Source organism: Lacerta agilis, chromosome 7 (genome assembly GCF_009819535.1).
Source record: "Lacerta agilis isolate rLacAgi1 chromosome 7, rLacAgi1.pri, whole genome shotgun sequence".
NCBI lineage: Eukaryota > Metazoa > Chordata > Lepidosauria > Squamata > Lacertidae > Lacerta > Lacerta agilis.
In genome coordinates, this window is record NC_046318.1 from 47,946,248 (window position 1) to 47,959,633 (window position 13,386).

General features: G+C 43.3%; 1 protein-coding gene across 2 annotated transcripts in view; it reads left to right on the forward strand.

Annotated features, from left to right (window-relative positions):
- The window catches only part of SNTG1 (syntrophin gamma 1), a 208,556-nt gene that overhangs the window by 51,395 nt on the left and 143,775 nt on the right, over positions 1–13,386 (forward strand). The gene's annotated exons all lie outside the window — the stretch shown is intronic.

Here is a 13,386-nt window from a genome sequence, read left to right on the forward strand (position 1 = left end):
CTCAAGTGGGCCCTGGCAGACACAGAAGGTAATCCTACCTCTACTCTCAAGTAAGCTGCCGGAGTTCCTTGAGGAAGGCCTAGGATCCTCTTGAGATAGTAATTTTGCAAAATTTCAAGCCGTTCCAACAGCCTCTGGTTCCACCCCCAGAGCTCTACCCCATATAACATCTGGGGAATAGCTTTCCCAACAAAAGCTCTTATTGCCGGGATCACCAATTGTCCTCCCCGGGTATAGAAGAAGCTAAGCAGGACACCAATTGTTCTTCGTGTTAGGAGGGTTACAGCCTTAAAGTGGGCTTGCCAACTAGATGTAGCCTGGAATGTAACACCCAGATATTTAAAAAAAGGGCACTGTTCAATCACATGTTCATCTAAAGACCATCTAAAAGTGTGGCGAGCTCTAGTGAACACCACAATTTTTGTTTTGTCATAGTTTATCTTTAGTGAGTTATGGGAACAGTAGGCTGCGATCCCCTCCAACATGCTGCGTAAGCCTCTTCGGGTGAGTGCCATTAAAGCCATGTCATCGGCATATAACAGTATATTCAGACGTTTACCTTCGAGGGCTGGAGCCGATGACTTGTACTTTGCCATATACTGGACAATGTCGTTTATATAAAAGTTAAAAAGAAATGGGGCTAGTAAAATTACAAATAGTCAGCAGTGTCACTAGGCACACACAAGCAGCTGTGATAGACATACCTTGCAGGGGTGATGCTTCAGTAACAGCAGATGGAATGGCTTTTCATTTATTTCAATTTTCCTTTCCCTTCCTACTGACAGGCATATTGTATACAGGGTGGTGCTGTAAGACGGACATAGGTGGAAGAAACACCATGGGGATGGAAGTGGGCCAAAGCAGCGGTAGAATTCTGCATAGTATGCTCAAGTGTTGTGGCAGTTTAAAGTCCAGCAGATTTATTGCAGCATAAGCTTCTATGGCTAGAGGCAGAAGTTGCATCCTGTAAAAAGGATGGAAATTCTGACTTTAAAGTTTTGCAAGACACTGGTGTTTTTTTCTCTGCAGCAGACATGGCTATTCAGTGTTACATGGGTGTTGCACAGAACATGGATAATAATAATAATAATAATAATAATAATAATAATAATAATAATAATAATAATTTATTTATACCCCACCCATCTGGCTGGGTTTCCCCAGCCACTCTGGGCAGCTTCAAACATAATATTAAAATACAATAATCTATTAAACATTAAAAGCTGCCTTCAGATGTCTTCTAAAAGTCTGGTAGTTGTTTTTCTCTTTGACATCTGGTGGGAGGGCGTTCCATAGGGTGGTTGCCACTACCGAGAAGGCCCTCTGTCTGGTTCCCTGTAACTTGGCTTCTCGCAGCAAGGGAACTGACAGAAGGCCCTTGGCACTGGATCTCAGTGTCCTGGCAGAATGATGGGGGTGGAGACGCTCCTTCAGGTATACTGGACCAAGGCCATTTAGGGGTTTAAAGGTCAGCACCAACACTTTGAATTGTACTTGGAAACATACTGGGAGCCAATGTAAGTCTTTAAAGACCGGTGTTATGTGGTCTTGGAGGCTGCTCCCAGTCACCAGTCTAGCTGCCGCATTCTGGATTAGCTGTAGTTTCTGGGTCACCTTCACAGGTAGCCCCACATAGAGCACATTACAGTAATCCATACGAGAGATAACCAGAGCATGCACCACTCTGGCGAGACAGTCCATGGGCAGGTACCAGATGGAGCTGATAAACAGCTGCCCTGGACACAGAATTGACCTTGGCTAGACAGTCAAGTTCCTTTTGTCTGATCATGTAACAGTGTGTTATAGGCTGCTTATACACTGTATCTTTAAAGCACATTATTCCCCCTCAAAGAATTCTGGGCACTGTGGTTTGTTAGGGGTTTCTAAGCATTGAAACTCTCTGAGGGGCAAACTACAGTGCCCATAATTCTTTGAGGAAAGAATGTGCTTTGAATGTGTCCTTTTCTGCTCATGAGTCAGATGCAACACTAAGGCAAATAATGGTTTAGCTCTGGGTAGCGTAGCTGTGGAATCCTGGAAGTCTGAGGTGGAATCTACACACATATAAAAAGCACTCTGAACACATTTTGGAAAATACATTGAATTTGGCATAGTTCACCATTGTCATCTCATGCCACATTTGTATATTGCACTTTACAAAACATTTAAATCATTTTATTTGCAGCTGTATAGCTGAGTCGTGAAGGAGCAAAGTTGCCATGATTTCTGCTTTGAGTACCTGCATGATTTATGCTTTGCATTACATGTGAAATGGGTCTATGTCTAATCAGTGGTTTGATTGTTGCAATCTTGCCTGATCCAGCTACCACAGTTCTGTCCTGAATGCTGACCACAATGACAGTTATCCTGCAAATTGATTTCAGTGGTTCATTCTATCAAAGTAAGATCAGCATCTTTGTGTGTATGCTATGCCTATCCATCATACTCCAGATGGGATCTCTAGCTTGGGAATCTAAAAGGAGGATTTCTTAATAGCCTGGTTCAACTTCTATTCACCTGCCTCTTGGTCTAATAAACTATGGTTGTTTGAAGCAGAAATTAACGGTAGCTATAAATGTAAGCACTTTCCTCACTCCCTTATACTGAACTTCTGAGGAGATTCCCTAGTTTACTAAGCCACAGTTTTCTGTGAAGTCTCAACCAGAAAACTCTGGTTTGAATCTTCTCTGCAACCCATAATTAGGAGCTAATATTTTGCCCTGGTTAATAGGAAGCTCTTAACCCATCGTATCCCTCTTTGGATGCCATAGTAAACCAGTTTAACAAACTAGGTCATTCTTTATACAGCTGGGAACATGAAAGGAGGAAGGAATGGGAGGAAGGTGCACTTTAGTGCTTCTGCAGATTTCCAGGCCAGAAGTTCATAGTTTTCTGGGTGGTGAATATTACACCTCTACCAGGCCCATGGTGGTGGGACACAGGTGGCCCTGCGGGTTAAACCACAGAGCCTAGGGCTTGCCGATCAGAAGGTTGGCGGTTCGAATCCCTGCGACGGGGTGAGCTCCCATTGCTTGGTCCCTGCTCCTGCCAACCTAGCAGTTCGAAAGCACGTCAAAGTGCAAGTAGATAGGGACCGCTCAGGTGGGAAGGTAAACGGCGTTTCCGTGCGCTGCTCTGGTTCACCAGAAGTGGCTTTGTACGCCGGCTCCCTTGGCCAGTAATACGAGATGAGTGCCGCAACCCCAGAGTCGTACACGACTGGACCTAATGGTCAGGGGTCCCTTTACCTTTACCTTTACCAGGCCCGTGGTAGTGTAATTGGAACGTTAAGAGTGGATGCATTTCTAGTTATATGTGAATTGCAATGCACCTCAAATTCTTTTTCAAAATAATAATAGTAAAAGCAATTGTATTTGTGGAGATAGTGGAAAGAATTCCCTTTATTAAATCTCTCATATGTTAAGATAAGCTCATCTTAGTTTTCATGAAGAATTTATTTGAGTGCTTTATAATTCAGAAATCTTAAACTGTATTGATTATGCAGAAATCTGTTGTTTTATATTTATTTTGCTGCTATCCTGGCTTCAGGATTTTTGCATCCAGGATTAAACACAATGTTTTTCACATAGCCTTTCCATAATAAGGAAATTCCAAATACATAGAAATACATAGACATAGATATACAATAAGCACAATTTCAGATTATTTTACATTGGGACAAATCAGGACAGGAGTCTCCTGGCCAGCCCTGTCAGTGAAAGCCCTGCAGAAGGATTTCTGCATGTGTGGTGAGTCTTTTACCCTCTCCTTGCATGTCTCCTGCACCCCTGGAATTGGCTCTGGCAGGGTTGGGAGAACCCCCAGAACAGCACATGGAGGGAAGAAAGGATGGAACAATTGAATGAGCACAATGAACATTCCACCCACTATATCCATATCTATTATTCAAATTACAAAAAACAAAACAAAACAAACCTTTCAACCTACCATCTTCACTCAAGCTTCAAAATGCTGGGAAATTAATTGTGAAAGATCACACCATTAATAGACTCATTATTTAGACAATATGAATGTGCTGTTGAACCAGTGGCACTGAACAACCCCGCACCATGACAAATAACCAACATCAACCCTAGTAGTAATTACAGCAAATGAGCACAGACAGATGTGGTAATAGACACACGACAAATATCATCACCCCACCATGATGACCCCAAAGGTCACTGTGAGCTCAGTCCTTATAGCTGAGAGCTGTGGGAGGGAGTGGAAGGAGACAGATGCTCATGTAGCAGATCCAGCAGAACACAGTTCCTTCTCCTTCTACCCCTCCCTGCACTCCAGACAACATGAGGTACTTGGGGTCAGTTTAGATCTGCAAGCAACTTCATAATGTTCAGGAGCAGATTGGAAATGCTGAACCATGTTCTTTTTTCTATCTTCCCACAAGAATCTTAAAAGATTTAAGTCTGCCTCTCACAAGGATATAAGTCATTTTGGTCTGTAAGGATTTTGGTGCATTTGTTTTCTTCTCCAGTGGTTCTTTTGCACAACTAATTTTTCAGATCGTTCCAGCTTGAGGGGCACAGCTTGCTAAAAGAGTAAGTGGAAGACAATATCCCCCAAACAGTTCAGAATCTATATATTTTGCTGCTGCTGTCTTTGTCTTTAAAATTTAGAAAGCTTGAAATAATGGAATGTGCAATTGTATCTCCTTATGGATAATAATCCAATGTCTGCTTAATATAGAAGAAGAGACTAGTGGCGGTGCTTTTGAAATGGAAATGAGAGAACTCATATACAGTGGTACCTTGGGTTACGGACCCGATCTGTTCCGGTGTGCCGTTCACACCCGAAAAGTCCATAACCTGAGTGGCGCTTTTGAGCATGCGCGATAGAGCACTTCTGCGCATGCACAAACTGTGCAGAACACTTCTGTGCATGCGCAAACCATGCAGAAAGCTTCTGCGTATGCTGGCCTGGCGAAACCTGGAAGTAAACAAGTTTGCTGTGTTCGCAACCCGAAAAAGCGCAACCTGAAGCGAACGTAGCCCGAGGTATGACTGTACACCAAGGAAAAGGAAATGGGGAAGAATTTAAACCAGGCTTTCACATCCTGGTGCCCTTCTGATGATTTGGACATGGAAACATCTGGAGCTGGAAATAGTGTGTGGGGCTAATGAGAGTTGTAATTCAAAATGTCTGGAAGGCAGCAGGTAACAAATCGTTAATGTATACAAAGGAAACCATAAAGTCAGAAAACAGTAATGGTGGGTGATTTTAATTAACCCATTTTGAGTGAGTTCAAATTTCCTCACATCAAGCCGTTCTCTTGCAAGGAAGCCCGAAACAAAACAAAAAAATCTTGATTTTCTTTTAAGTACAGATTAAGATGTAGTTCAAGGAGTAATTGTGCAGGAACCACATGGTAGCAGTAGCCCAGAATAATTTTAAGTAATCATGGTTACTGAAGGAATACATCTGTCATAAAGCCACTTTCAAGCAGGGAGGGAAGTCGACCACATGCCCAGTTTATATAGTTAATGTTGAGCCATTTCTCTCATTTGTACTCCATCGCTCACCAACACTGCATCCCCACTTTTCAATTTGCCATTTGTGAGCCAAGGGAGAATAGATATTTATTCCAGTATTCTCCCCTTCTCCAGCATTTTATTTTTCCCAGCTGTGGAATAAGGCTGGAAAAGAATTTGAATGCCATAAAGGGAGCAGATTAGAGTTCACACGCTCCACTTTCTTTTGTTTTCCACTGTAGTGACAGCAGCTGGCCAAAGGTGAAGCATAAGCCAATGCTACTAGCAGGGGGAATTAAGTATTGGCAGAGTTGCATGAAGGTTAGGAAGGATTTGAGATGTAACTAACCAAAGATATGAAAACCAATTAGGATTAAACGAAAGAAAGAAGCACTTTTGAATCAGAAACTCTTCCAGAGGGTTGATTTGCTATTTATGCAAGTGGGATATAAAAAGATCATTCATGAATGATTCATGTATTATAGCAGATGGTTGTTTACATGGCTGGATCATCTGGGTTGATTCCACAGCCAAGAAGTAAAGTATTGCCCATGTGGGGCCCCTTAGGTGTTGTTGGACTCCATCTCCCATCAGCCCTAGCCAGCCTACCCAATGATCAGGGAAGATGAGAGTTGTAGTGTCTGGAAGGCATCACCCTGACCACGCCAAAAAATGGTAAACCAAACAGCAGTGAGAATACTGCTTGGACTTAGTGGTGCTTAGATCTCAAGTAAGGTTTCTGGGAAAGATCATATCTGATACAATGCAGAGCCACCTTCATTCAGTGTAGAAATACTGGACTAGGTGGACCAGTGGGGAGACAGGAAAGGTGCCAACACTGGGACAAAAAAGAAAATCCCACCTAAGAGCACTGAATTAGTGCAATTATAGCCGGGGTAGGGAGTCTGCTTTGACTGTGGTTTTGTGTTACATCAGCATTAGTGGTAACCACAGTTAATGCTAATGAAATTTACTCTTTACTGTGGAAGCAGCGTTAAATCCTGCCCCAAAATCTTGGTTGAGAAGGAATCCTGCTTAAGGCTAGCAGGGGAAATTGGAGCCCAGAGGATGGGGGAACCAAGTGGAATATTCCTGCTCCCAGTCTTCTATTGTGCAACCTGCTTTTAAAATTTCTACTTGTTTATTTTTAACTGCTGTTGGCTTTGCTTATTTGCTTGTTTTGTTCTATTGTGCATTTATTTGTTTGTTTGTTTATATGCTGTGACCAATTTTGTGTGAACCTCATTGAATACAGGTACTTTCAGAAAGAGGCAGGCTATAAACTCAAGATGTTGCCCAGTGGTAATGTTCCTAAGTCCCATCCGCACAACACATTTAAAGCATATTTATATTACTTTAAGCAGTCATGGCTTCATGTAAAGAATCCTGGGAACTTTAATTTGCTAAGGGTGCCAAGAGTTGTCGGGGCACCCCTATTCCTGTCACAGAGCTGCAATTCCCAGAGTTCCCCGTGATGAAGGATTCACTGATAAACCATTCTGAGATTAGCTGTCTGAGGGGAATTAGGGCAGGGGTCGGCAAACTAAGGTCCGCAGACCGGATTAGGCCCAATTGCCTTAAGGATCTGGCCCACGGACTGTCCATGGATCGGCATGGGGATTCTATTTGTTTGGGTTGTGCCATTTCCCCCCTGCGCCATTCCATCCTCCCCCCCTGGCTTCTCCCTGCCCTGCCTAGAGGAGGAAGGGGGCTGGGCTTAGCTGGCTGAGCACCATTTTAAGCAGCCCCTCTCTGGAGCCAGCCCTTTCACGCTGCTCATCTTCCCACCACCCCCATAGCCCTGGTGCTCCTGTGGGCCAGAGAGTGGAGCATTCGAGCTCGCTCTGCCTACAAGAAGCAGCAGCAGCAGCAGTGGTGGCAGACCCTGGGAAGGTAAGTGCAGCGGTGGGGGCTGGGGAGGAGGACTACTTGCCCCCCTCGCCTCTTCTTCCAGCTCCCCCCCCCCGGTGCCGCTTCTCTGGCCTTCCACAAGGTCTGAGGGACGGTGGATCGGCCCACTGCTAAAAAGAATTGCCGACCCCTGAATTAGGGTTTCGTAATCATTCACAACACCCTTAACAGTTCCTAAGATTCCTTGGAGAAAATCATTACTACTTAAAATGGTATGATACTGCTTTAAATGTGTAGTGCAGGTGAGGCCTTAGTTTTAGTTCTCTGGTTGTTAAAACTGATACATATATTTTATGCAACAGATGTTGCTTGTCAGTCCTGTGCTTTGTAGTGGATACTCCGTATAACCAGAGGATGAAGTTAAACCCACTGATTTGGATGACTTTAAAGGGGGATTTGATCAATTCATGGAGCATAAGACTATCAGTGGTTACTAGTCATGAAGATTGTATTACCTCTAGTATCCCTTTGGTGGGAAACATGGGTAGGGAGAATTCTGTTGCTGCATTCCAGCCCTCTGGGTGGTCTTCTGCCACTCTGTAAACATGTTGCTGGTCCTGCTGGACCTTGGTCTGATGCAGCAGAACTCTGGTTTGTTTTGTTTGTTTTATTTAATTTATTTAACAAAATGGGTTTCATGCTTGATTATAGTAAAACTTCTATATGGTTTATAAGGTGCAATGTTCTTAACATACACCAGAGAGTATGTGCCTCTCTTCTGTTTCCATGGTGTCCTGACATACCTGTGTTTACTGAAAGAGATCCTGAAGAACAAGCAGCACACACTCATCTGACTTTAGGAAAACATCAAGTGCCAGCTATTTAAATTAACTGTTTGGAAGGGTTTACACATGTGCCTAATAGCACTGCTGAACTGTTTATCAGTTTCTGAAATTCTGGTAAACCCCCCCCCCAAAAAAAAACCCCAACCCATTGCTGAATGTCTCCTGCAGGGTGTGTGTGTGCACTGTGCAATAGGTTTTTCTTACTTTAGAAAATAACTTTGCAACAGTCCCCAAGGGTGTACAGCAACTGGCATCTAATAAACTCCTTGTAACATTTTCTCTCAGCAAAACAAAATGCTAGGAATAAAAGCTTTTGAAAATCCTTTGGTGCTTATTTTAGTGTCTTTTGCCAGTGTGTGTCAGAATTACAAAAAAATACAAATAAAATATGCATTTCAGGGGTAGCCAGCATGGTGCTCCCTGAATGCAGCTCCCAACAGCCCCAACTGCCATAGCAAATGGCCGGGAATGATGAGAGTTGCAGCCCAACAGTATCTGGAGGGTGGCAATTTGGCTTTACTTGAATGTATTCAGACTTGAATACATCACTGAAATGGTAGATACTTGCCTGAGAGTAAAGTCTATTGAACTCAGTGGATCTTATTATGGGATTGCACTATAACAGTAGTAGATTGTCAGTAAGACTATATATTACAACATAGTGGACTTTGTTTTCTTCTTCCTACCAATAGTACATTGTCATCCCTCAGAACCAGTGAATTGTACCAGAAAAAACTTATTTCTTGCCCTTTCTGTACAGTTTGTCCCTAGTCCTCATACTATCCCTTTCCTTTCAACTGTTAGAATATTTGTGAATATTATGAAATCACAATAACTTCCACTAAGCACCTGGATACTACACAGTTTTTGTCTATGAATTCCTGTGAACTAAGATATTGTTGCACTAAACTTTTTCTAAGAGTAGTTTCATAAGGAGCTAAAATGATTATTGTTATAATAATAAAGACACATTGCCATTCTCAGTCAGCATCTGCCCAGTGAGGTTCTGGGAAAGTTAGAGTGGGGAAAACTCTCTCACATGGCCAACTGACCATTTCACCGGCCTCAGCTGGTCACGGGGAATGTCAGGATGAGGCAGGAAATTTGAAATTGAATGGGCCAATTGTGGCCAACCTTAAAGGTAAAGGTAGTGACCAGACCTGGGAACACCTGGCTTCAGTCAGGTCTGCGGTCAATCCATTTAAACCAACTGTGCTTGGAAACAGCAGCGCCATCAGTCATTGGATGTCCCACCTACCCTTGGCCCTGCCTGAAAGCAAGCAGGCAGTGCATATGCAAGATCTTGTCATGGAACTAATCTGTCACCATACTCGGGGCCAGGGAGGAATTTGCCTGCAGACTAGGGGCGGCACCTCACTTTTATTGCTGTTCCAGGACAGTCCACTCTGCTCTATCAATAAATTCTTCATCTTGCCCAGTAGCTTCCAGTGTGGATAGGTGGGCCTCCAGTTGCTGTACCTTCTCTTCCAGCAAGCGAACAAACTTGCATTTGCTGTAGGTGTAGTTTATGACATTTTCAGGCAGGAAGACAAAACATGGCACAGGTGTTGCAGGCCATTGCAGCAGCTCCCTTGCCATCTCTTGGTCCTATGTATACTGTGAGACAGCACTCTGGACACCTCCCCCCCAAAAAACCCTTTCAAATGCCCCTGTTTACAAGTCCTAGTCATGAGCTCCCAGAGGTTGTAATCAGCGGAGCACACCTTCAATTCTTTTAGGGTGCCAGAAACCACCAGTTCCTGCAGTGAGACACTCACCACTCCCAAGTCCGCCTCACCAGTCTCCTCCAGCTAACCATAATAAGCCATGACAGGGAAGGATTGAGAGAGCAACTGATCAGTCAAACTGCTGAGTTACAGGACTTTCCTGAGGTCAAGAAAGCACTTCCACTCTAAGGAAGGCTCACAGCAATCCACCAAACACTGTTGGATTCTGGCTAAGCATTGGTTAACATTGTTTCAATGGTCTCCTTGGAGGTTTACCATTCAAAAGAAAAAAATAGGAAAAGACAGATCAATAATTTATTTGCTGCACTCTACAAATGTCCCTAAATGGGGGAAACTCTCCACCCCACCCCCTGTTCAAATGTAATAGCCCTATTCTTGACCACTGAAATATTTGGAACTGGTTCTTGCTTTAATGTTTTGATCATCTTTGGTTTGTGTGGCAAGGTCCCAAACCCTCCTGGGGAGTGGAATAAAGACCCATGAAACAGCATTTTAGGTTAATGGGCAAAAAAGGCCACAACTTTATTGGTTACAGAATGTGAGTGGTTTTGGCTTAGGTATTGGAAACCACATGACTATATCTGACTCCTGCCCATGTGCAGGAGTCTTGGAAGGGTTAACCAAAAGAAGGGGGAGCCCTGTTGATGCATATAAACTAGGAACTCCCCCAGGGTCACCGCTAGGGGTTGCGCCATGGCCCTAGCTTCCCGTCTGGGACTTTGGACAGAGACCACACCCCTTGGATTCCTTTAACGGAATACCCTTGAAATAGGAGAGGGGTAGGTGATGGCCACTACCTCCCCTCCCCTCCCCTACAACCATTACTCCAATGCCTAACCGCCAAACCTTACAAAGTTGTGATGGTTTGCTATGAGGTAGGTGAAAAACTAAATGGCCGGTGCCAATTTGCCAAGTGGAAAAAATTCCTACCAGGCCCCTGTTAAAAAACAGGCAACCAACCGAAGTCCATAGCAAGGTCAGGAGATAAAGAGCCTAACCTAAGGGAGGGAGGGTGGGAGAACTGACCGAGCAGGGAGAAAAGGAACATGTCTTTGGCCGTGGGCAGTTTAAATAGCCCACACCATGCCCCCGGACCGTCCGGATTGGACAGCCTTGGGTTGACATGGCCAAGGACCAACCAATGGCACAGGGGCTATCCCGCCCCATGCTCATGGGGAGGGCTTGCTCCCAGCCTGCAATGTCAGCTCCCCAGGGATGGGAAATAGCTTTCCTAAAGAAATTTAGATAAGTTTACTCTGATAGTAAAAACTAACTTGACCTTTGTCAATATTTCAAAGGCAGAAGAGGACATTTGAAAAGTCACGGTTGTAGCCCTCTAAGACAGCAGTTCTACGAACACTTATATAACAGAACGTCCTAGTGAAATCGGTGGGGCTTTACTTTTGAGGAAACTTGGGTAGGATCAGGCTGCAAGTGATTTAACAGAACAGAAGGAAGGATTATTGTAGTGTACATTTCAAGATTCACCAGCATGCATCTTTCCACACATATTTTCCTTTTGTATAGTGGTTCTGTTTCCATCACTAAACTTTAGGTGTGGGTTATTTTTAAGTCATACCTAAGAGAAGCCATGGCAACCATGGTCAGAATAACCTGAAGTGCATTGTGTGCCACTTGCCAATGCACATGTCTGCCAAGGACACATTTTATATTGTACATTGCATCTACCTGTTATTTTTTTGCTCATGGTTAATTTGGAAAAAATAATACTTTTCTCTCCCTTTTTCTCCACATTCTTTTTCTATTTTATTATTAGTTTTAATTGGGCTGGATTCAACTATCTGGTACCAGTAGCAGAAGCCCACAAAAAAGACTTCTGCTAGCTCAATGCAGCTTTCTTCCTCCTCCTCCTCCTGCAGCCCTCCCCCCCACAATTTTTTGGCTGGGGTGTATGTGTCAGAAGATCCCCAGAAGAGCACACAGGCAAGCAGAAATGCTTGTGCTGTTTTTTTTTCTTTTAATGTTTGATGTTTTACTATATTTTTATATATGCTGTAAGCCACCCAGAGTGGCTGGGGAAACTCAGCCAAATGGGTGGGATATAAATAATAAAATTATCAAAAAATTTATTATTAGCACTGCTAGGCTGTAGTCTTAGCACAGTTATCTAGGAGTCAGCCCTATTCAATTTATTAGGATTTGCTTCTGAGTAGACTTGGTTTGGATGGCACTGTTACTTATTACTTGAACTGAAAACAGTGATGAAATGAACTGAGTTGAGAAATCTGCCTGAGTGAGCAAATTCGCAACATAAAAATGTATTTCAAATGTGTTTTATATGATGGTTTTGAAAGTGCGAGCTGACAAACTTGTGAGTTTTTTGGATGTATCATCTTTATTCATAGATTTTAAATGGAGAATTTATTCTCAATACCTTTGTGAGATGTGGGTTGAAAGTGAGCTGGAAAACAGTGACTTGCCCAATGCTATTCTTCGTGTGTGTTGCCTTCAAGCCTAATCTTCTTTCATGTGTTCCATGCTGACACCAGCAAAGTCACTCTTGTTAGCCCATTTTCTTATGTCACCATGCAGTGATGAAAAGGAGCTGGGAATATTAAACCAGGGCCACAGCTGAAATTCCCGTCATTTCTCTTGGAGTCTAGCAATACTGGAAGGCCACAGGCTCCCCATCCCCTATCAATGCATGAAGGTGCTGGGTGCATCAAGAATCGCTGCTTTGCAAATAGCTTGAGCTCCAAAACAACAAGAAAACCATGGCAAATGGTAATATTACAATTTGCAGTGAAGGACATAGGCTTTGTACAAGGTGATAGGAGCCCAACATTAGCTCCTCAGCAGAACAAGATTCAGCTCCCTCCTAGCTCTCCTCTGGATGATTCCACCATATTGGATTAAACCAACCCATTCATAGGGGTTACATATATGTAGTCAGCTGGCCATGCTCTTAACTTGCCGGTAGATTGCAAAGACTGACCTGGGACTGAGGCATATTGAACTGTGGAACTTACTAGTAACTTCTCAGTCAAAACTCATAGGTTTGAACTGTTAGCTATTACTTCTCAGGGCTGCTTTTTGCAGTTATCATATTTCCACTTTCTTCTTTCTGATCAGCATTTGACAAGTTTTGTGAAATCTGCTTCTTTTAAGTCTATTTCCCCCCATCTCATTCCTTTTGTGGTTATTGATCTATTCAATCTTCCTTTTCACTCCTTGTGTGTCCTTGGTTTTTCATTCTTTGCTCTTGCTTCTTTCACAGCAGCTCTTTCTTCTCCTCCTTCTGATGATTTTGCCCCTCCTCCACAGCCTGTTCATCCCTCACTTTCCCACCTTCATACTCTCCAACAGTCTATGTTAGAGAAACAGAGCAACCTTCACAAAAAACTTGCTGCCGGCATGACTTTATGCACTGAAAATTCACGCTTGTTTCATTTCTGGGCTCTTTCATATGCAAAACAGGCTTATCTTTCATGG